The following is a 22580-nucleotide window of genomic DNA, read 5'->3' as shown; positions in this document are numbered from 1 at the left end:
AAACACTACTTATCAATAACCCTTTTCAGGAAGCATAGAGACCTGCACTGTACCAGCTCTCCAACAGAGATCATGAATAAGGCAAAAGATCCAACCTTTCCTCTAAGTGCACTGGTCTGGGACTTGCTGGTTAGCTCCCCAGGCACTGGTTCTCTCTACATATCAGAGGACTATCATGCAGAAGATTGTGGTCCTCATTTTCTTTCTTCCCCTGTGACGGACAAGAAGAAATAAATGTGTACTGCAGCCTTTGGGATTCAATGCAGACAGAAGCTAGCAGTACAGATGAGGGTTGTAAAAGCATCAGGAGGGGTTCTGAAGAATCTTTGGAATCACCACACCGTGGACTGGGATTCTTGTTAATTTTGAAGATATTTAGCGAAGTAGAAGGGTAATAGTTTGTTCTCCAGGGCAATTGGCCGCTTTACTGATAAACAGTGTGATAAGAAAAACAGAACATTTTTTGAATTCTTAGTATGTGCTAGAAGCTTTATATACATATGAAATAATTTTCTCCACATCCGACCAGTTTGATACAGCTCAGGATGAAAATGATTAAGCATTGACCCCAAAGCTCGGCACCACCTGCTGAATTTCAGCCATCTTTCCCAGCCTCTCCATCCCTTTGTGGTCTTTGGTCCAAACTTCATGGATACCTGTGAGTTGGGAAATAGCCCTGATGTGTTTCAAACTAAAGTTTCTGATCCCATTTAGCATTTTGAGTTGTCTGGTGGCTGAGGTCACTCCTCCTGGTGAAATCTGAGCATCTATCTGACTGATGTTTTTAAGATCTTTGAAAACATTTCCCGTTTCCCGCTGTCTGCTGTGTCTTGTCACACAAACTGTGTCAGAAGCCGAGGCACAGCTGGTGGAACGGTCCAGCCTTTACACAAACCAGAAAGTTAATGTCCTGAATTGTTTATATGGTTTTTGTTTGCTTATTTATTTTTTCATCTCCAGTTTCAGCCCCTGCCCAATCAGAGAGTGCATTTCAACCTTCTCCACAGACAGCCTCTATCCATCCACACTTCTGATCTGCCCACCACTCTCCTCCTCTCCCAGTAAGTTACCACCTCTGTATACATCTGTGGGCCAATTTGATTCACTAGCGAACTTCCCCTTTTACTACTAAATTGCTATTCCGATTTTTACAGCAGAGGAAACTGAGGTTCAAAAGAAGTAAGCAAATTGCCTACTATTATACAGCTGAAAGTGGCAGAACAAAGGTTTCATCCCAAATATATGGGTCCAAAGACTTATTTTTCACTATAAAAGTAACATATTCTCAAAATTTTTGAGAAATTCCTACAGTGTTTCTTAAAAGCTACATTCTTTAAATATCTGCATGCTTTAAAAAAAGAATTAAAAACATCACCTATTTGTGATGTCAACAGAAACAAGGATAGTTACCATCTTGATTTGTTTTCTTTCTCTCCTTTTTCTTGGCATGGGTTTTTATTTCATTCTCAGGCTTTTCCTGGTGAAGAAGAGATTCCCTGTGGATTGTTACCTCAATGGCTTTTTCTGGTCAGACTGACATCCTGATGCTTTTGAAACTCCTGAAAGTCTTCCTCCTCTCTTGAATTGGAATTCTGGAATTCTTAAGGGAGGTTTCTTGAAGCAAGTGTAGAAACCTGACACCCTGGAGGACTCTATCAGCACATTCTCTAGGAATTTATGGAAAATTTGTATCTCGGTGGTTCTTAAATATTTTGTGCATCAGAATTACCTGTGAGATTTTCCAAACATGTATGTTCTAGTATCATCTAGAACCTACTGAATCAGAGGCTCTAGGAATCATACTAGGCCACCTAGAATTTGCAAAAGCTTTCTCGGTAATTCTGAAAAGTATCTGTTATCCTTTAGAACTACGGGTATATTTTCTTTAACAACTAATTTTTTTCCCAAGAGGTACTTGGCAAGCCATTGGCAATTTGAGGCTGGTTAATTGTGACTTGGGAACTGCTGCTGGCAGGGCATGGATGAGAAGTTGTCATAGGCACAGATACTGCTTCTCTCTATTCCCTGTCTTCTGTGGCACTTTTATATTTTAAAAAGATGTCAGATGTTTTCTTTGGCAAACACCCCCTTCAGTGGAAGGGTCTGTTTTGTAGACCTTGGGCATCAAGAGAAGTGTCAAAAGAGAAAACAGAAATAACGGCTGTATTTCTAGAAAACAGTAATTATTTTTTAGTCTTTCAGTATGTGTGCAGAAATTAATAGCTCACTATTAATTTAGGGAACCTAAATCCAATAGTGGATTTGAGGTGGGGGAAAGTGACCATCGGTTTGGGCCATGTTGGGTTTAAGAAATCTGTGGGATATACAGGCAGAGGTTCAAGTGGGCAGTGGAAGACATGGGCGTGATGCTCTGGAGAGAGGTCTGGGGTAAGGATAGAGATTTGCAGATTATCAGTCCTGGGAAGAGTTGAATTTTTCTGGTGGAGAGTAAGGAGAGCCCTGATGATTAACATTTAAGTCAAAGGTAGAAGAAGAGAGTGTTCTAAGGCAAAGTCATCAGAGATAGGAAGAACATCAGGGAAGTATTGTATTGAGTGAGGGGAGGAGAATTTTCAAGACAGGCAATTGTGTCATTGGGGAGGAGTTCCTGGTTGGGGGTGCATTGGGGAGGCAGAACTCAGATTGTGTTGTGATTTGGGGAGTGATTGGGGGGAAGTGGAGGAGTGGAAGAGAAAGCTAATGAAAGGAGACTTGGTAGGCCTCTCTGGATCTCAGTTTCTTCCTCTTGTTGAAGGATGGAAGAAATGATTATCGAAGATTTCTAATAGCCCTAACAATCTGTGATTAGATGTTTTTAAGTCACACTTAAGCAGGTATGAAATTATAAGGCTCTTTCAGGTCAGTATACATATTTTGATAGAAGACAAATTTTTGATAGAAGACAAATTTTATTATCCCCAATCCAAGATTTATAATCTTATGTAGGTTGGATACTGCAAATTTTGGTGGTAAAGCTAAAGGTCTTGTGATTTACATGCTAAATTTTCCATGTCGTTTTCCTGCATGCATCATATTAAACTTCAGTGTAATTCTCTTACATTTCTTTCCTGAAATCACAAAAGTTTCATTAGTGGAAAAATCACATCAAATACGCCTTGAGTCTTCTTTGACTTTCCTGGAAGTGAATCCAGACTGGGGCTATAAAATCCCTTTTGAATACAGTCCTAGTAGAAACTCGTGGTTTATAGCATTAAACCATTTGAATTAACTTGTTAGAGGTAATTTTATCCAGTTTTAAGTCTGGACTTGCTTAGCTAGGGAGCTAGTCATTTTCCAAAATGACATATCTCCTCCTAACTCCAAATGATAAATTACTTTTTCTTCCTTTGGAGAGTCAGAAGTCATCTCATTTAAAAAATTGTCTTGGTAATACACCATTTTAACATCATGCTTTTGTTTGTTTGTTTTTGTACATATGATATTGGAATATACATGTCCAGGTCTTTCTGTGTGGTCTATGCCCTTTAGTTTCCTAGTTAATCTGAGAACTGACAGGCATAAATTTGGGATGTATGTGCAGTGGTTTGCAAAGAGCAATGAAATGTGATAGCATCATTTTCCTTGTTATTGAACTTGTCCAGTGAAAATGGAGAGAACCACTGTATACATATCAGAGATTCCCTGATGATCAAAAAAACTTTAATTGAACAGTTAGTAGAATGTCATCCGGACTGTTGGGTTAGAAGACTTACTCATTAACATCTAGCAGTTATTTTAACTGAGGAAATTTCCAAAGCTTGTTAACATTAAAATCTGATATGCCTACCTTCACAAACCCCCAAACTCTTACAGTTTTCCAACATTCTTTCACTGAAGAGATATAGGAACAGAGGAACAAAGGTGAGTTTTGTGATCTCCTTTTATGACAAGAGGCTCCCTTGAGGTCCTTTCCTGAACTTGAAAGGAGGGAGCAGGGGTGATAGGAAGAGTCACTAGGCAGGTGAACCTACGCCGGGCATTTAACCCAGCTCTTGGGCCGTAAGGTTGACAGTGTCAGCATCAGGGACTGCTCGAAGATTCTCCATTTGTTAGCAGCCTCTACAATGTTTTAATAAACCAGAGCATTTGATTTATCCAGATAGAACTATTTTCTGGTTCATTGTCCGCAAAAGCAGGGTTGAACAGAAGTGGGAAGATTTCAAACCTACCAAATCTACTAGGGAAGACACTTTCCAGTTTGAGAGAAGACTTTCAACTTGGGCCCATTGTATGATGGGCTCCTGGGAAAATGGATTCAGGGTTTGGATGTGCATACCAAACTGAAATAGGAATTGAATGGGATGAGGTCTGGAAGTAGGCTCTGAATTATAATTTTCTTGAAAAAAAAAATAGAGTGACATTGATGTGTGCCCCCAAAAATGTGTGGTCAGAATTTACCTGGAGTTTTGCATTTGTAACCCAGAATACACTGTTCCTCTGCAGGTAACTTCTGTGAGAAAAAAATTCCGGGAGCGCCTTAGTCCCTCTTTGGAGTCCTCCGGGTCTGAGTTATAGTTAGCTTCTACAGGCCAGGTTGGAGTGGGGGTCACCAGCATGATTCATGGACAGAGGAGGGTGGTGAGGGGCTATCCCAGGAGGGTGGACATGTGGAACACCGGGTTCAACTACTGGGGCTGTGGCCGTAGTTAATGGGAGCTGAGACTCTGGAATAAACCAGGAAAGATACCACATGACCTCTATCTACTCTCATGCTTCCAGAGTTCCTTGGAATGGAGTTGTAGGACTAAAACTCTTTGAGTTAAAGACCAAAACAAACAAACAAACAAACAAACAGAAAAGAAAACATGCCTACCTTTCCATCCTTCCATCTTCCCATCCTTCCTCCTCTCATTCCTCACGCCTTCCCTTGTCTTCCTGCTGCTCTGTGGTAGAGATTAAGCTCAGATGTCTATTCCTCTGGAAAGCTTTCCCTGAAACCTCCCACCCTTGTTTCCTCCCCCTGCCCAGCTCAGTCCCATCACCAGGGTTAGGTAACTTCAATTTTTAAGTACTTATCACATTCTAGGATAATTCTTTGTTTGTGTGGCTGCCCCCATTATGGTTTGACTCCCTGAGGAAAAGCACAGTGTGGTCTATCTGTGTAGCCCCAGCACCTACTACAGTGCCTGGGCATCCAGTGGAGGGTCAGTCTTTGGAGGAACTGAATGAACAAAGGGGGATTTGGGGAAGCTGCATTTTAGTCACATTTAATATCAGTGTGCCTTGTCCCTTTTCTACTTCAAAAGCAGCAATGGAGGTGGCCTCTGATTGCCACTCTAAAAATACAGTGTGTTGATTTATGTCAGCTTCTGTCCCTCTCACTTTAGTGGTAGTTTTCAAAACACCATGGTCCTTGAGTCAATGCATTTTTGTGATTCCTGATAAACATTGTAGTTTTTAAATGTCCCTATAAACATCATAGCACTCCGGGAGGCATAGCCTCTTAAACTTTTACTAATAAACACCCGTGGCCCGTGTGGGATTAGGATGGAGGCAGGGTGTAGAGTAAGACTGAGAAAAGAACCACAAGGTTGAGGGTGAGGTAGACAGGCAGGAGGTGGCAGGGGTGGTGCTGGGGCTGAAATGAGGTCACCTACAGTGACAATGGGGGCACTGAAATAGGAAATGCGGCTTTCTTCTCTTACAACTTTCCCAGGTACTGACCCTGACGAATTCATGCAAAGGGTAAAAGGCGCATGATTTAAAGTCTCTGCCAGATAAGCAGTTTGCTAAGTGGGTTTGCCAGAGTGAAAGCTGCTTTCCGTTATTTGCACTGGATTCCTAACTACTACATTGCTTTGTGAAGATCTGCTTAAGTAGATACAGTGAATTCAGATGGAAGAAATGCATTTCATTTGTCCTGGAGAGGAATTTAGGTTCTCCTTGCCTGACCAGGCCACGTGCACACCATTAGTTACTCCAGTAAGTAGTTTATGGCTGTGGCCAAGAAGCAACACATTATAAACTAGTGAATCTTTAGAAAATGTTATAGCCCCCTGATAGTGTATTCATAACTCATGTGTATCAGGGCTAAATATGAAAAATTCCTGTTTCACAAATAAGTTGCTACTTAACAAAGAAGTAATTGTAAATAATGCCAACACAGATTCCTAAAAAATTAACTTTCAGATCGACTGAACAAAACAACCTCAACTGGAAAGTTTTGAAGTGCTTTAGATGTGTGGCCACTTGGAGGAGCTGTTGAAAGCTGGTTCAGCTTCAACAGGCAAGTTCCTAGAGTTGGTTGCACTTGGTTTTGAAATTAACAATACAGAATTAAGTTGGTCATGGCTGACGCTGACACTGAACATAAAAGGTAGTATACAAGATTTTACTTACAAAAAGATACTGCAACTTTATTTGTGAAACCCTAAGATATTACTTATTATTGTTTTTTGATGCCTACCTATTCTAGGCAGATATTTATAATCCGTTTTATTCCTAATTTCAATTGTTTACTTTTTTCTTCTTTCTTTGACTCACTTCCTTCTCCCTTTCTTTCTTCTCTCACTATTTATGTATCTGAAGCCCGTGCTGGAATGTAGTGTAAATAAATATTTAAGGTCAGGAATCTAATCTAGTGAGACAAGTTATTTGTAAGAGATCAGCATTGTAAGCAGAACAAAATTAAGTTTATATTTAGCTGTAGGCCAAGAAATTGGAGAGTAATGGACAAGAATTTGTTTGAGTAGACAGTTTATTTTACATGAAATAAATGGTAAATTTAAAAATACAATGCAATTTGTTTTCATAGATCTATATACATGTTTGTTTGCAGATTTGCTATAGTGGAAAAGAATAATATCTTTGGCATCAGCCAGATCCAGGCTCAATTCCTGGCTCTGCTACTTACCAGCTGTGTGACTTTGGTTAAATTAATTAGCCTGTCTGAGCACCCAGTTCCCATCTCCAACACTGCTTACCTTGCAGGTGGTTGTGGGGCTTCAGTGAGCTAACCTGTATAAGGAACTTGAGGTGTACGAGGGGTGTATATAAGGAACTTTCTGAGTCCTTGATCATACAAATGAGATTTCTCCTTGCACTTATGCTTATTCTAGGCAGATGGACCTTCAGAAAAAAAGCATTATAGAAATTTGGGCCTGAAATAAATTTTGGGAGGCAGAATAATGCTGCAGTTAGAGCAGTAGCTTTGGAGCAAGACCAACCTGGGCTTGAGTCCCAGCTTTGTCACTTGCTAGCAGGGTGTCCTTGTGTATGTAACACTCTCCCTGAACCTCAAGTGTCTTGTGACACCTGGAGTTGGAGTTTTAATACTGTCTTTGCTGAAGGGTAGTGTGTGTGGAGGGAGTGAGGAATGGGGGTCTCAGGCTGGTTCCGGTCTATCTCACCTTGTGTTTAGATGGTGCCGAGCAAACTCTCAGCGCTTCAATGGGCATCGTTTTCCGTGGATGATGATCAACAAGGGACCTGCAGGCTACTGTCGAAGGAAGGTGCACACCAAGCTGTTCTTGGCACAAACAGCTCTCAGGGCAGTGCACTCCCTGCCACTGGGCTGGGCTCCTGCCTGATCAATGTTGAAAAGGAAGTGTCTAGACAGGCAGAGGCTGGCATTCTTTCAAAGTGGATTCCTCACTTCCCCCCAAGACCCCTCCTGGCCTCATCACTGTCCTCCTTGGTAGTTGCTTTCCATTTCTCTTCCCCTTTGCAACACAAGCAACTCTTGTGGACTTTAATCTGTATCTTTTTCTTTCCTCATTCCAATCACTTGTTTATGACATAAACTCTAGGCTCTGCTTACTTTAGGTCTTATTATTTTGGATTCTCAAATTGTTCTTCTCTCAGGATTCCTGGCTCTTAAAAATAAAATGCTTTGGTCTTAAAACTGCTGTCTCTGTTATGGATTTTAAAATTGATTTAGAAACTAAAGACTTGGGCACTATGTCTTTCTTTTGCACTTCTGCTAAGCAATCCTAATTCTCCTAAGGACGACTGAGGCTTCTGAGGGCAATGAGTGAGGGACCAGGATAGAAGATCACATTTTATTTTGCTACATCTATTTTAATTTAGAACTCATTTTACTTTGATGCGATTAGCTCAGCAGAGAAGGCTTAAAAATAACTTTGACTTAGTTTTTGTGCTTTAAGAGAACCTGAATAGAAATGCTGATTCCTAACTTTCTATCTCCTTTGTGAAGACAAACATGTTTTATTATCTTGGTCTGGTTCTTTTAGTGTCGGTTGTTGTGGCCATAGAATGAATGAAGTCATAGATTTAAGATAAGCACGTTTGTGTTTTTTTGACAAAACATTTGCAAAAATCATGCTCTGTAGGGCAGAGCACTTGACATCACTTTGCTTCTCACGTTCTCAGCCCATTAGTAGACTTCTAGGGAAGACCAGTGATCAGATGGCAAACATACAAAGTATTTGGGACTCGCCTTCTACCATGATTAGTACTGAATGGTGCAGTATAGTCTTGCAATGATCTTAACTGAAATGAGATATTATAAATGAATTAAAATGAAACATACCATAGTCTAGTCCATGGTTGGCAAACTGCAGCCCACAGGCCACATCTGGCCCATAGCCTGTTTTTAAGCCTGAGAGCAAAGAATGTTTTTCATTTTTAAAAGGTTGTAAAATGAAACCCTAAAATGTTTTGCTTTTTAGGGTCTGTTTTTGCTCTAAAAAGTGAAGCAGCAACTGCTAGACCTGAAAGGGGAAATAGACAAATCCACATTTATAGTAAAAAATCCAACATCTCTCTCCCTCAATAAAATGAAGCAGAACAAAACACAGAATATGTGACACGTGGCCTGCAAAGCCTAAAATATTTATTAACTGGCCTTTTACTGAAAGACCTTGCTGACCCATGGTGTAGAAAACAACAGAACAAAACAAAACAACAAAATGGTCTGGTGTCCTACCTATCATTATAAACAAGTTGTCTAACCAGTGACATATTTTAGACCACAAGTCAAGTAACTAAAACTGTTTTCTCATTTACAGATTGAAGATAATAATATCATCCAATGAAATGATAGGCATCAGAGTGTTTGTTGCACAGTAGATACTGAAAAGAAAAACGTTCTTTTTTCCCAACCTCATATTGCTGCCACTTTGCAGAGTGCCTGGTACCTAGTAAGTATTAATGAAAATAAAAGTCACAAAATGATTTTCCTGGGATGGGAACAGGAGAAAGTTATCAATAAGAAAGTCTTAATTTATCACCGTTGTGTAAAAAAAGTCTTGAAATATGAATGCTTTAAACTATTTTCATAGTAAACCAATGGGAGGAGGGGCACATGTGTGGAGCTTAGGCCTCAATAGCTTCCCCCCCCTTTTTTTTTTGTGAGGAAGATTAGCCCTGATCTAACATCTGTTGCCAATCCTCCTCTTTTTGCTGAGGAAGATTGGCTCTGAGCTAACATCTGTGCCCATCTTCCTCTATTTTGTATATGGGACGCTGCCACACATGGCTTGATGAGTGGTGCATTGGTCTGCGACCAGGATTCAAACCTGTGAACCCTGGGCAGCCGAAGTGGAGTACCCGAACTTAACTGCTACATCACTGGGCCAGCCTCAATAGCTTCCTTTTAAAGTTGAGGGAAAAAGATATATAGCCCAGCAGGCCTATGGTTGTTCTTTACTGAAATGAACCTCTTAGGGATGTATTCAGAGAGTGGTACTTTTAATCACTTATTTTTTAAACTTTATATTAAACTTATATTATTAAACTTTATTTTATGGAAATTTTGAACATGTATAAAACTAGAGAGACTAATGTAATGAAATTAGCTTCAACAATTTTCAACATATGCCCAATCTTGTTTCATCTATAACCTCTCCCATTCCTCACCACCATCATCACATAGATTATTTCAAAGCAAATCCTAGAGATTATATCATATGATCTGTGCTTTTTTCAGCATGTATGGCTGATCATTTCTCTAACGGACACTTTTCAAAAAGCAATCACAATACCATTATCATACTGAAGAAATTGACAAGTCCTTAATATCAACAAACGTTGAATAAGTGTTCAAATATGTCTGATTTTTTTTGTTCGTTTTAACCAGGATTCATACGTGATCTACACAAAGCTTCAAGTTGATATGTAGCTTAAATCTCTTTTACTATCTAAATTTACCCCTCTTTTATTTTTATCCCTTGAAATTAACGTACTGCTGGGTCAATCTGCTAGTATTTTGGTGAGACACATTTGTGTCATGAGAGATATTGGTCTGTAGTTTTCTTTTTTGGTGATATTTTTGGTGATATTTGGTGGTATTTGTTATCAGGATAACACTGGCCTTGTAAACTGAGTTGGCAAGTGTTCCCTCCTATTCTATTTTCTGGAAGGGTTTGTGTAGAATTGATATTATTTGATCCTTACATGTTTGGTAGAATTCCCTAGTGAAGTTATCTGGGCCTGGAATTTCCTTTGTGGAAGGATTTTAGGAATTCAGTTTCTTTAAGAAGTATAGGATTATTGAGGTTATCAATTTTATTTTGAGCGAGATTTCACAGCTGGTCTCTTTCAAGGAATTTGTCTATTTTATTTAGGTTGTTGAGTTCATTGGCATAAAATATTCCCTATTATCCTTTTAATGCTTTTTGGGTCTATTGTGATGTCTTCTCTTTCATTCCCAATATTGGTAATGTGTTTCTTCTTTATTTTCTTTCTTGGTCAGTCTTCCTAGAGGTTTATCATTCTTATTGATCTTTTCAAAGAACTAGCTTTTGGTTTCATTGATTTTCTTTGTTATTTATCTGTTTTCAATTTTATTGACTTGTGTTCATTATTATTTTCTTCCCTCTGCTTCCTTTGGCTTCAATTTGCTCTTCTTTTTCTAGTAAGATGGAAGGTTAGATCATTGATTTGAGTCCATTTTTCTTTTCTAATATAAGCATTCAATGCTATAAATTTATCTTTATGCATTGTTTTAACAGCATCACACTAATTTTCACATGTTGTGTTTTCGTTTTTATTCAATTCAAAATATGTTTCCATTTTCTTTTGACTTAGTCTTTGACCTGTGGGTTATTTAGAAGTGTGTTGTTAATTTCCAAATATTTTAGGATGTCCTGATATTTTTGTTATTGATTTTTAGGTGAATTTCTTATGGTCAGAGTGTATACTTTATATGATTTCAATGCTTTTAAATTTTTTTGATTTGTTTTATTGCCTAGAATGTGGTTTATCTTGATGAATGGTTCATGCACACTTGAAAAAAATATGTATTCTGTTTTTGTTGGTTGAAGTGTTCTAGAAATGTCAATTAAGTCAAGTTGTTTGATGCTGTTGTCCAGATCTTCTATATCCAGACTGATTTTCCCGTATACTAATTCTGTCAATCATTGAGACAGAGAGATTGGATTTTTTTGCTGTAATTGTGGATTTGTCTATTTCTCCTTTCAGGTCTACCAGTTGCTGCTTCACTTTTTGGAGCTCTGTTATTAGGTGCATATGTATTTAGGACTGTTAGGTCTTCTTGGTTAATTGACTCTTTTATCATTATGAAATGACACTATTTACCATTGATAACCTTCTTTGCTCTGACATGTGCTTTGTTTGATATGAACGTAGCCACTCCAGCTTTTCCTTTGAATAGTGTTTGCATGGTATACAATTTTCTATCATTTTACCTTTAGCTGGTTATCTTTATAGTCGGTTCTTGCTTTTGTATCCAACCTGAAAAATCTCTGTCTTTATTTGGGTGTTTACACCATTACATTTTATTTAATTATTGGTATGGCTGGGTTTAAATCTGCCAATTTGTTAGTTGTTTTCTATTTATTTCATCTATTTTTTTTTCCTTTCCTTACTTTTTTTGGTCTGCTTTTGCGTTAATTGAAAATTTTTTATGATTCCATTTTATCTCCATTTGGCTAATTAATTGTACCTCATTTTCTAATGTTTTTAGTGATTTGCCATAGTCTACTTTTGAACAATATTATGCTGCCTCATCCATAGTTTAAGACCCTTACAGAAGTATACATTCCATTTCTCCCTACCCTCCTTTGTGCTGCTTTATGACTTATTTGTTGAAGAAACTAGGTCATTTGTCTTGTAAAGTTTTCCACATTCTGGATTTTATTTATTGCATGCTTATGAGGTTAACATTTCCTCTGTCTTCTGTATTTTTTAATTAATTGGGTATTAGAACTAGGGGCTTGGTCAGATTCAGCTGTGATTTTTATTACATATACTTCCATAAGAAGGCATATAAGGTCCAATTATTCCTATTTCATTATGTGAATAGCCATGAATTGTTATTGCCTATTCATTATTTCATTAAGAGTATTTAAAATGGCGATGTTCTCATTCTATCATTTCTTTATTTATTAGCTAGAATATTTCTATAATGGCAAACTTTCCTCATTAACTGTTTGATTACCTTACAGTACAGTTTACACAAGAAGGCAGCTTATATGTTTGATTCTTTCCCATCATTTACCAGTTGTCAAGATGAATTAGTTCCTTAGCTTTCCCCAAAGGTGAGCAATAGGTTTTTATTTGTTTTATATCATTATGAACTCAAGAATTTTTAAAAACATCTTCTATGTTTGATCCTTATTTCTCTGTATGCTCCAACTGTTCCATCTGGCTTCCAAATTTTTCAGATGTGACCCCAGTAGTCTTCAAGATTTCTCTCCTTATGGGCTTCCAGCCTCGTCTTGTACATTTCTGTCACAGACTTGGGATCAGTCATTTCTCCAAGAAACCTTGGTTCTTTTTGGTGAATATGGAATTAGAGAAACAATGTGGTTGCCCAGAATGTTTAACATAAAAATACCAAAAATTATTATTAGCAATATGATTATTAAAAGCAGTTTGGTGTTAGCTGTGGATTTTTTCATAGATGTTCTTTTTAGGTTGAGGAAGTTGTCTTCTATTCCTAGTTATCGAGTGTTTTTTCTGTCGTGAAACAGTGTTGGATTTTGTCAAATGCTTTTTCTGCATCTGTTGAAATGATCATGTGGTTTTTGTCCTTTGTTCTATTAATATCGTGTATTGCTTTGATTAATTTTTGTATGTTAAACTGACCTTGCACTGTAGGATAAATCCCACTTGGTCATGGTGTATAATCCTCCTTATATATTGCTGGATTCAGTTTGCTAGTATTTTGTTGAGCGTTCGCATTTATATTCAGGAGATATAGCTCTATTGTTTTCTTTTTTGTGATGTCTTTATCTGCATTTTGGTATCAGCGTATTTCTGACTTCATAGAATGAGTTGGAATGTATTCCCTCTTCTACATTTTGGAAGAGTTTATGAATGATGAGTGTTAACTCTAATTTTTTAAAGGTTTGGTAGAATTCAGTGGTAAAGTTATCTGGGCCTGGGCTTCCCTGTGTGAGAAATATTTTGATTATTAAGTCAATTTCTTTACTTGTTATAGTTCTATTTATATATTTTTTATCTTCTTGAGTCGTGTCTTTCTAGAAATTTGTTCATTTCATCTAGGTTGTCTAATTTGTTTGCATACAGTTGTTCATAGTATTCTTTAATAATCCTTTTATTTCTGTAATGTAAGTAGTGTTATCCCCTGTTCATTCCTGATCTTAGTAATTCGAATCTTCTCTTTTTTATGCTTGGTTAGTCTAGCTAAAAGCTTATCGAGGTGCTGGCTGATTTGCTTCCTGGTGAGCGCTCTCTTCCTGGCTTGCAGTGTCCTCACATGGCAGAGACAGGGCTCTGGTGTTTCTTTCTGTTCTTATAAGGACACCAGCCCTGTCAGATTAGGGCCCTGCTCTTACCACCTCGTTTAACCTTTCCCCTCTGCTCACAGGCCCTATCTCCAAATACAGTCACAGCGGGGCTTCGGGCTAGCACATATGCATTTTGGGGGGACATGCAGTACATAACAAGTGTATAAATGCATTTTATTATTACCTCTTTCTTAGATAAAAGGTAGCATACAACACACACATTGTTTCCATCTTTCTTTTTAAAGTTAGCAATGTATCTTGTTAACTACTCTAAAGTAATACTTAGAAACATTCCTCATTTCTTTATATGGCTGAAGTCATCCTTCAGATTTGAGAACAATAATTATGTTAACAACAAACCCACCACACGTTATCGCTGGGTGATTCTGACATTTAAAATATAATTATTTCTTATTGGCTGTGTTAGCGTAGTTTCCTCAAAAGCAGGCTCTGATAGGATTCACGTACAAGTGAGTTATTAATGAAGTGCTCACAAATGAAACTACTAATGACGTTGGGTGGGCAGGGCAGGGCACAGGAGAAAGCCAAGGGGGTGTGTGTCCTATAGAGGATAGTTTCAGCCTGATCCCACAGGAGAATTCTGGAGAATGTCAGAGTTGCCCCACATGAGATGAGGAAGCTGGGCTTTCATAATCCTGCTCCTTTCAGTCACTGGTAAATTCTTCTTCCTCTTCCTTCATCCCCCAAGGGACATGTAAATTTCCAGGTATCTCCAGCCCTGGGTTGAGGCCAAAGCACGCTCTAGTAGCTTGAGGACAGTGTCTTGACAATTGCTGCAGGTGTTGGTTTTTGGAAGCAAATGCATACCAAAGCATGGAGTGGGTTTCAAGGCTGGGAGGTGGGTGTTACACAAAGAGACAATAAGAAAACACATCATCTGGGATGGTATCTCGGGTATTTGGAAGGAGCACTGACATCCACTATGATAGCAAAATTAAGGCCGTAGGTCGTTTTAATCAGCAAATGTGGCTTACTGGACCATAGAGTCATCCCTTACCTTACATGCCAGGACAAGGAATTTAAATATAAGTGGTAGTCCAGGAGGCTGTCTGTGAGATAAAAAACTAGAAAATACAAAACGGCAAGCATCCGTAAAAAGAAGAGCTTTCTGCTCAACAAACCCATTTATTAGCTTTTCACCAAAAATATGATTAGGATATTAGAAGACATTTAAAACAAGTTTAGAAAAAAATCTGCAAGTTGGATTAAGTGAGAATGAGGAAAAATGTTTCAATTTTATCTTGCCTCCCATTTTATTTTTAATATGGTTAGAGTTTACTGGATGAGTGTTGGGGACTTGGAAAGGTTAGATTAGATTCCAGTGACTGAACTCACTGTGTAATTGGACTTAGATAAGGAAAAGGTGGGCTCGTCAGAGCGAAATATAGATTTCCAGGTCTAAAATGATACCATCTAAAAATAGACAGAAGTAATAAATATCTGTCTTAACTTTTTTTAGGGGGGAGGAGTCAGTAGTCTAATTCTTCAGGAAAGTCTACTGGAGATGTACTGCACGGAGATTGTTTCTAATTTGATAAGTGCCATCAGCCAAATTATCAAAAATTGGGCTGAAATAGAAAGAGAACACAGAAAAACACAGAGACAATGTTTATAAGCAAAGGATTCTTCAATAACTTAGTGACATATTAGGACCAAAGTGGATACAGCCACTGGCAGTCATGTTTATACTTGTTTTCCTTAAGAGAATCGCTTAATGAAGTAATGAGTAAAATATTATGATTAGAATTAAGAAGTCTATTGGGATGGCTTCCAACGGCATGTCCAAAGGAGATATTTGTATTGTTACTTTGATAGGCTTCAGGAAAAGCCAAGAAATCTCCATTCTTAGACTTTTTTAGGAAGGAGATTATTGAAGGAGATCTATTGCCTTTTTTTGAGATTGAATAGAGAGTAATTAGGAGGGATGAATATCCATGATAATCATCAGAATTACTTAAGCAACCAACATTATGGACACATTTAAAACAAGATAAACCTTTAGAGTCCTAGTCTGTCTTCTCTAGTTAGACAACTGTTCATTCTTTTATTATACATTCATTCAATATTTTCTAGGCATCTTTCACGGACGGGGGAGATAAGGATAAATAAGACAGTCTAGCTACCCACCAACTCCTTTCCTTGTCTACCAGGAGCTCAGTTTGAAGAATTTTAGTTGTTCAATTTTGCTACCTTCAGTTGCTCTCAGAGAGTGTTTGTATATATGTTCTGCAGTGTTTACTTTCAACATTCGTTCTTCTATCCATTCCACAAAAATATATGAAACACGGGCCATACGTTTGTACACAGTAGTTCTAAGATAGAAATCACAACTGTTCTTACGGAGCTCCTAGCCTAAAAGGGGTGAGAAAGCCAGCAATTGTGATTCCGTGATGTAAGCCTGAAAGAGGCCTTGGAGTGCTGTGAGTGAGTGTACGCAGGGAGTGTGCTCACTCCGATCTGAGTGGGGGCAGGAGTCAGGCTGTTCCACTGACGTTGAAAATGGAGGATTGTGCCTTTATATTTAGGTACAAGAAAAATGATTGTCACCTCTTGCTTTAAATAAAAATACTTCTAATATCATGCCTTTGGGCAACATTTTATGTTGCCTTTTCATTTCTATTTTAGTCCTCAATCGTATGCACTAGGGGCTAGGAATTATTCTGGGTTGGTAGTTTGTACCAATGCAGAATAAAGAACTGTCCTCCCACGCCTCCTCTCCCTCTTCACCTGCCCCCACAAATCCACACATTTAATGATGTACTTTTTATTTCACTAGACGGGTTACAAGCCATTCTTCCTTATTGTGTATGAGAGTTATAAGAATACCCAAAATTACAGAAAATACCCAAACATCATCATTATTTTCTACTTCTTCCTTGCTGAAATCTTAGTCCAGAGTTTACATAAAATATTCCTGTAAAAATTTCCGTAAAATGATCACTTGGCAGTTTTTTCAGTCTGCTTGTCCCTGATTCCTCCTATCAGCCTCCTTCTGGGCACTCACAAATGTGTGAAAGCCTATATGTCCAGATCTGCTACAAATGTACTGATGTTCTCTTCTCCATATGACCAAATGGTCCCTAGTTAGGATCAACTTTTATTTAGGCCCAGTTAAAACCCATCACAGTGTCAATGGCATTTGGAAGCAGATGTATCTTAACACAAGATGTCAAGGTGGCTCTGATTTGAAGGAAACAGAAAAACAAACTACTGAGAATGTCACAACCTTGGAAAACTTGGCTTTAAGGAAAATCAACCCATCTGGCCTGCAGTGTCTAGTGGTTATTCAAAATGATTTATTATTAATTGGCTGTTCTCTGAATTGGCAGGCCTCTCAGCAACTTTAAATTGTAATGTACTTTTGGTCTGTTTTATTTACTGTTCTATTCCAATGCTTGGAATAGTGTCTGTCCGTAGGAGTGGCTCAGCAAATATCTGCTGCACGTGAGTAAATATTCTATAGCTTTGCAGAGAAATTGGTTCTATATTAAGTCAGACATTTCTAGCTTGTTTTGCCTATAGTAATTTATTTATGCATCATATAGATGAATTTAAAATAATTCTGTCTCCCTGCAATCTCCCTGTGGGGTAAATGTTAAGGCTTTTAGTATTTAATAACACCCATCGTCTTTGGCCCATTATCTACCAATATGGGAAAAAATACCAAACGCACGCCTTATTGATGGTGAATAGGAATAAATTGCATTTTTGTGTAGTGACACAACTCTCACACGTGCTTATTTTGATCCTGGCACTTTTTTTTTGTGAGGAAGATCAGCCCTGAGCCAACATCCACACCAATCCTCCTCTTTTTGCTGAGGAAGACTGGCCCTGGGCTAACATCCGTGCCCATCTTCCTCCACTTTTATAGGGGATCCCACCACAGCATGGCCCGACATGTGGTGCATCGGTGCGCGCCCGGGACCCGAACCCCGGGCCGCCAGCAGTGCAGCGTGCGCACTTGACTGCTAAGCCACGGGGCTGGCCTGATCCTGGCACTTTTGAGAAAGGCAGAGCAAGTGGTTGTGTTCCCACTGTGAGAAAACTGACGTCAGACGTGGTGAATTGGCTTACTGTAGGTCTCATGGCCGGCAAGGGGAAGAGAAAGGAGTGGGACACAGATCTCCCGGCTCCTTCTCTAGCTCTTCTTCCACTGCCCTCCACTGTCGTTTCCTATCTGAAAGGTAGTTTATTACGGTTAGTAAAATACAGAACCTAATTTATATGTTTTGTAGGAGGAGTGTTGGGGGAAGTTGCTTGTTTGGTCCAGATTTAGATAACACTTTTTATGTGCCATGTTAAACTTTGTGACTCCGGTTCTAGTTTTGGATGGAGGGGTCATTACACAACCTGGGCACTTGCCTTTTTAGGGCTTAATTTTCTCCATTTGTAAGATATGAAGGGTGGTTTCTGTGAACCTTGGTGTACATCGTAACTATATCAGTCCATCATTCTATTTCCCTTTGTCTATATCTGTTTCCTCGTGGCAGAGGTCCAAATCCGTTTGTGTTTCAGGGCTCAATGAAAATATTGAATTAGATCAATTTTTTTAACCCATGTATAAATGGACAACTAAGATAAGGTTAAATGAGAAAGACAGGAGAGAGCAGACTCGGGTTCAAAGATATGTAACTAAGACCTTGAAGGAGATGTACAGGATTTTTAATGAGGGGAAACTAAACAATTATTATCATGACCTAGAAGATCCTGCTGTTATAAGTGTTAACTATCATTATTACTATTGTTATTATTATTAACATGGACCAAATGTCCCTCCCTCTACCTCCAGCCTCATCTGAACTACCAAGATATCAAGCCCACCGTGCAATGAAACAGCAAAACGGTAAAGATGTTATGCAAATCATTTGTGGTAGATTAGATCATTGCTCAGCAAATAGTCACTCTCTTCTCTCCAACTCCATGTGAGATGGATATAATTCCATACCTCTTCACTTTGCATATGGCCATGTGACTTGCTTCAGCCAATGGGATGTTAGCAGAGGCTGGTACAATTGGGCTATGCCCTTGAGCTTCCTTTATCACCATGAGCAGAACAAGTCCTGGGCAGCCCATTGCCCAAATCCCAGAAGATTGAGAGCCATGTGTATCAGACCTGAATGGAGCCTGTGACCTGGAGCCAAGCCCAGGCAAGCCCAGCTGGGCAAAGCAGAGGATTTCCAGTTGGATGAGAAGAAGGCTGAGAGGGCATATGTGATAAAAATAATACCCTTTTCAAAGGCTGTGTTGATTGTGAGAATAAAATTTATCATCCTGGGAACAGTTTAGCTGTGATACATTTTATGAATGGCGTTTGTTAGACTCTCTGGGCTATTTTATGACTAGAACTGGAATTCAGAGTGTTGCCTTGGAGCTTTTATTTTAAAAAGGAAAGAATTGCATGAAGATAACTGCCAGGCATATAACATTGGCTCTTAGTCTAGAGACTTGATAGACTCATTGCATTCTACATGGTACTTGATGTTCCACAGCGGCATACATCTGTTTGAAGAGCATCTCATGAGAGTAATGGAACTAGAGAAAGTATCTTAAGACAATCTTTGAGTTTGGTCTAGAGTTACATCCAGAGGCAGTTCTGAATTATGGAAAATATTCATTCTCACACAAAAATGAAATTAGTAGGTCATAGTTGTGGATAATCTCTGTGTGTTTAACTATAGCAAAACGTGTGGACATAGACAGGGTAGGACCAGAATAGTAATATTGACTTTGTCTTTTACTGTACTGGTTTAATTCACTTTTATTAAGATTGTGTTTGGACATATGAGAGGGCAAGTATTTAGTTCTTTCCCAGTAGCTATACACGTTATTAGTAGTTGTAGGAGAGGATATTGCCTCTATATCCAAGAGGTCATGTGCCCAGTGTCCTTCCAGGCTTAAAAGTGAGCTGAAGATACTTGTAATATGTAAACCCTTTTGCTCATTTCTATGTTGGTGAAAAACAGATCTTGATCAATATTTTTTTGAGACCTTAAAACGATCCGTTATAACTCAGGAAGAGATTTTCTCACAAATTATTTATTCAAAAATTATTTATGGAGGCAAGACTGGTGGCGTAGTGGTTAAGTTCACACACTCTGCTTCGATGGCCCTGGGTTTGCGGGTTCAGATCCCAGACGCAGACATACACACTGCTCTTCAAGCCATGCTGCAGCGGCGTCCCGTATGCAAAGTAGAGGAAGATTGACACAGATGTTAGCTCAGTGACAATCTTCCTCAAGCAAAAAGTGGAGGATTGGCAACATGTTAGCTCAGGGCAAATTTTCCTCACCAAAAAAATAAAAGTTCTTTATAGACAACGTACCATGTGCCAAGCACTGGGGGATATATAATAAAAAGACAGTTATTGCTTTCAATATCTGATGGTATGAAGGGAGAATAAAGCTAGAAGACATTTGGAGGATAGTATGATAAGCCCCATGATAAGTGTCCTTATTGCATGCTGTTGCAGTATCCAGGCCCACCCAACCTGGGCTTGGAGGTGGGCAGGGAAAGCTTCCCAAAGGAAGCAGTTTTTAAAGATGAGTGAGTAGGAGTTGTCTGGTGGAGGAGGTTTAGTGATCTGCGGAGAGATTTTTCAGGCAGAAAGTCTTAAAAAAGGCCTTGGGGTGATAGTATGAGATCCAAGATTCACTGTCAACTGGTACCAGAGACATCAGCTGACTGGGCTCCTGTAACCAAAACAGTCAATCTTAAGCCACAGCATAAGTGCTAGAACAAAATGAGAAAGTCTTCTTCCTCATGTACGAAATTGCATTCTTTGCTTCCCTGAAATGTTCTGATCCATTCTGGTCAAATGAAATTAAAAGATTAGAAAGATAAGTCACAACAGGCCCAGTTTCAGAGATGAGTACCTGAGACACTCAAGTTGGTGAGTCAATGGATTGCTTTTGTGTGAGTGAAAACCCAAGCAATTAGGATTTCCTGTTGGGAAAAATGAAAGCTGGAAAAACATGTGATTAAAATTAATAAAATAAAAAAGGAGAAGTCAAAGGCCCTGCTGCTGTCTCTCAAGGCCTCAGTTTTGCATTTGTACAAAAAGGGGACCAGAGTAGGGAATGCACGTAGCTGTGCTTAGCCTGGGTGCTTTCACCACCAACAGCCAGCACCTCTTTGTTGAAGGACCACCCTCAGGCCTCCAGAATCTGCTTTGCCCGAATGCATGGAAAGTCAGAAGTACCTGGGAATTTAGTCATCCCTCACCCCAAAGGTGGCCCTTAACCAAGGACTGATAGGTGGAGGGTAAAAATACTGCAGCTCCCTCTCCCCCTGTTGGAGCAACCCTGAAGTGTGACCACATGGTCTCAGAGCGCCCTGTGGGGTTGAGCCAGTTACCCCTTGTGGAGCTTGGCTTGATGTGGACCTTTTACCTCCTTCCCTTTCCAGTGTCACCTCCCACTCTACCCCCTGCTCCACCAACCTAGTCCAATTTAGATAGTATCCTTGGTATTCTTTAGTATCTTTAATATATTGCTGATTTATATACAGTAAATGCATATTTGTGGCAGACTAGAAGAAAAATGTATTTTATATCTAATATTGTTTAGAATCACTGAGTATAAACATAGCCACTAATGAGTTTATTAAGTGTTCAATAATTCAGTAATTGGTGTTTTAAATGTTTGAGTTCTGTAGAGATCCTTGGTGTACTGTTATATAGGTGTCTAAGGGTTTTAGTGATATTTGGGGACATGTGTTGGGGGTTTTGGATGGGCTGGGAACACATACCACTATCTGAAAATTCACTGTCCAATACATTTCCAGAAACGGATTAGATTTGAATAAACCATGTTGCAAAAATACCCCTGAGTTGCAATGAGCCTGAACTAATTAACCCATGGAAATCTGAAATTCTGTATGGATGTTAGCAGCCACCAAATAAAATCACATTGTTCAGTGTGTCTGGTTTTTCTTCAAAATAGGCTCAATCACAAGACAACTTATTTGGTTGAGAGAAGAATGTGGGATATAATTCTTCAAGATATTACTGAGGTTGTAGGTTTTGAAAATATTTTTCCCTCTCTGAGAAGCTCCTTCAAGGTCAGAGCAGTGGTAGGACTTGAGTTAATTGATACTGTAGGGGTGGAAAGCTTCTCCCTTCCTCCCTTCTAGGGTTTTTGGCTGGTCTAATAATTAAATTGACATCAGACAGATTAACAGGAGAAAGACAAATTTTGTATATACATGAGCCCCATAAAAATATGAGACTCAAAGGCAGTCAGGCAATTGAGGCTTATATACCATCCTGAGCTAAGGAGAAGAGAGTGGGGATCTGGGGCTTCCAAGCGGGGGACGACAACTCACCGGAAGACGAGAAAAGCAAATGTCTGGTAAACAAATGTTTGCCATGCCATGGAGATCAGTCTTTCTGGTATAACAAGTTCTCTCTTGTAATAGCTCTCTTCCTGATATAGGCTGCCTATCTAAATTCTTTTAGGCAGGTAAAGAAGAGGTGAAAAGCTTTTCCTGAGTCAGCTAGGCCTTAATTGCCTTCAGCTCAAAAAAATCCACATGCAAAGTGGCACATTTTTGGGTGGCATATTTTGTTCCCCCCAATATTAGCAAAGAAATGTGGACAAGTCAGGGGGAACCTACAGGGAGTTTCCTCACCAGCAATCTCAAGTTCCACCTTAGTCAACAGTGGGGTCCCCCTCACGCCCACCCCATAACACAGGGTGCCTAAGTCCCCTACCTGCTGCCCGGAGACCTTACAGGCATCTAGCCGCCTTGGCGGCCAGGTTGGCCCCAGCTGATGCGCTGGAGGTGGTAGGAGAGGAGTGTCCTTGCTGGAGGCCAGTCTGGCCTTGGAAGACCCTCCACCCCTCCCTCGGGTTCTCTGTGACAGAAATTCCCTTCTCTTTCCCA

General features: G+C 39.3%; 1 long non-coding RNA gene across 1 annotated transcript in view; it reads left to right on the top strand.

Moving 5' to 3' along the window:
* The first annotated feature begins 8856 nt into the window (after positions 1 to 8856).
* Positions 8857 to 22580, top strand: part of LOC147916989 (uncharacterized) — a 109894-nt gene continuing 96170 nt past the window's right edge. The window contains exons 1-2 of the long non-coding RNA XR_015552177.1: positions 8857 to 9101; positions 18487 to 18540. This is a non-coding gene — a long non-coding RNA (uncharacterized LOC147916989). The remainder of the gene's footprint in view (positions 9102 to 18486; positions 18541 to 22580) is intronic.

This window comes from Ceratotherium simum, chromosome 5, assembly GCF_057802395.1.
Source record: "Ceratotherium simum simum isolate JZ-2026a chromosome 5, ASM5780239v1, whole genome shotgun sequence".
Taxonomy (NCBI): domain Eukaryota; kingdom Metazoa; phylum Chordata; class Mammalia; order Perissodactyla; family Rhinocerotidae; genus Ceratotherium; species Ceratotherium simum.
Note: the sequence above shows the minus strand (reverse complement) of the source record. Positions and strands in the feature narration are given on the sequence as shown.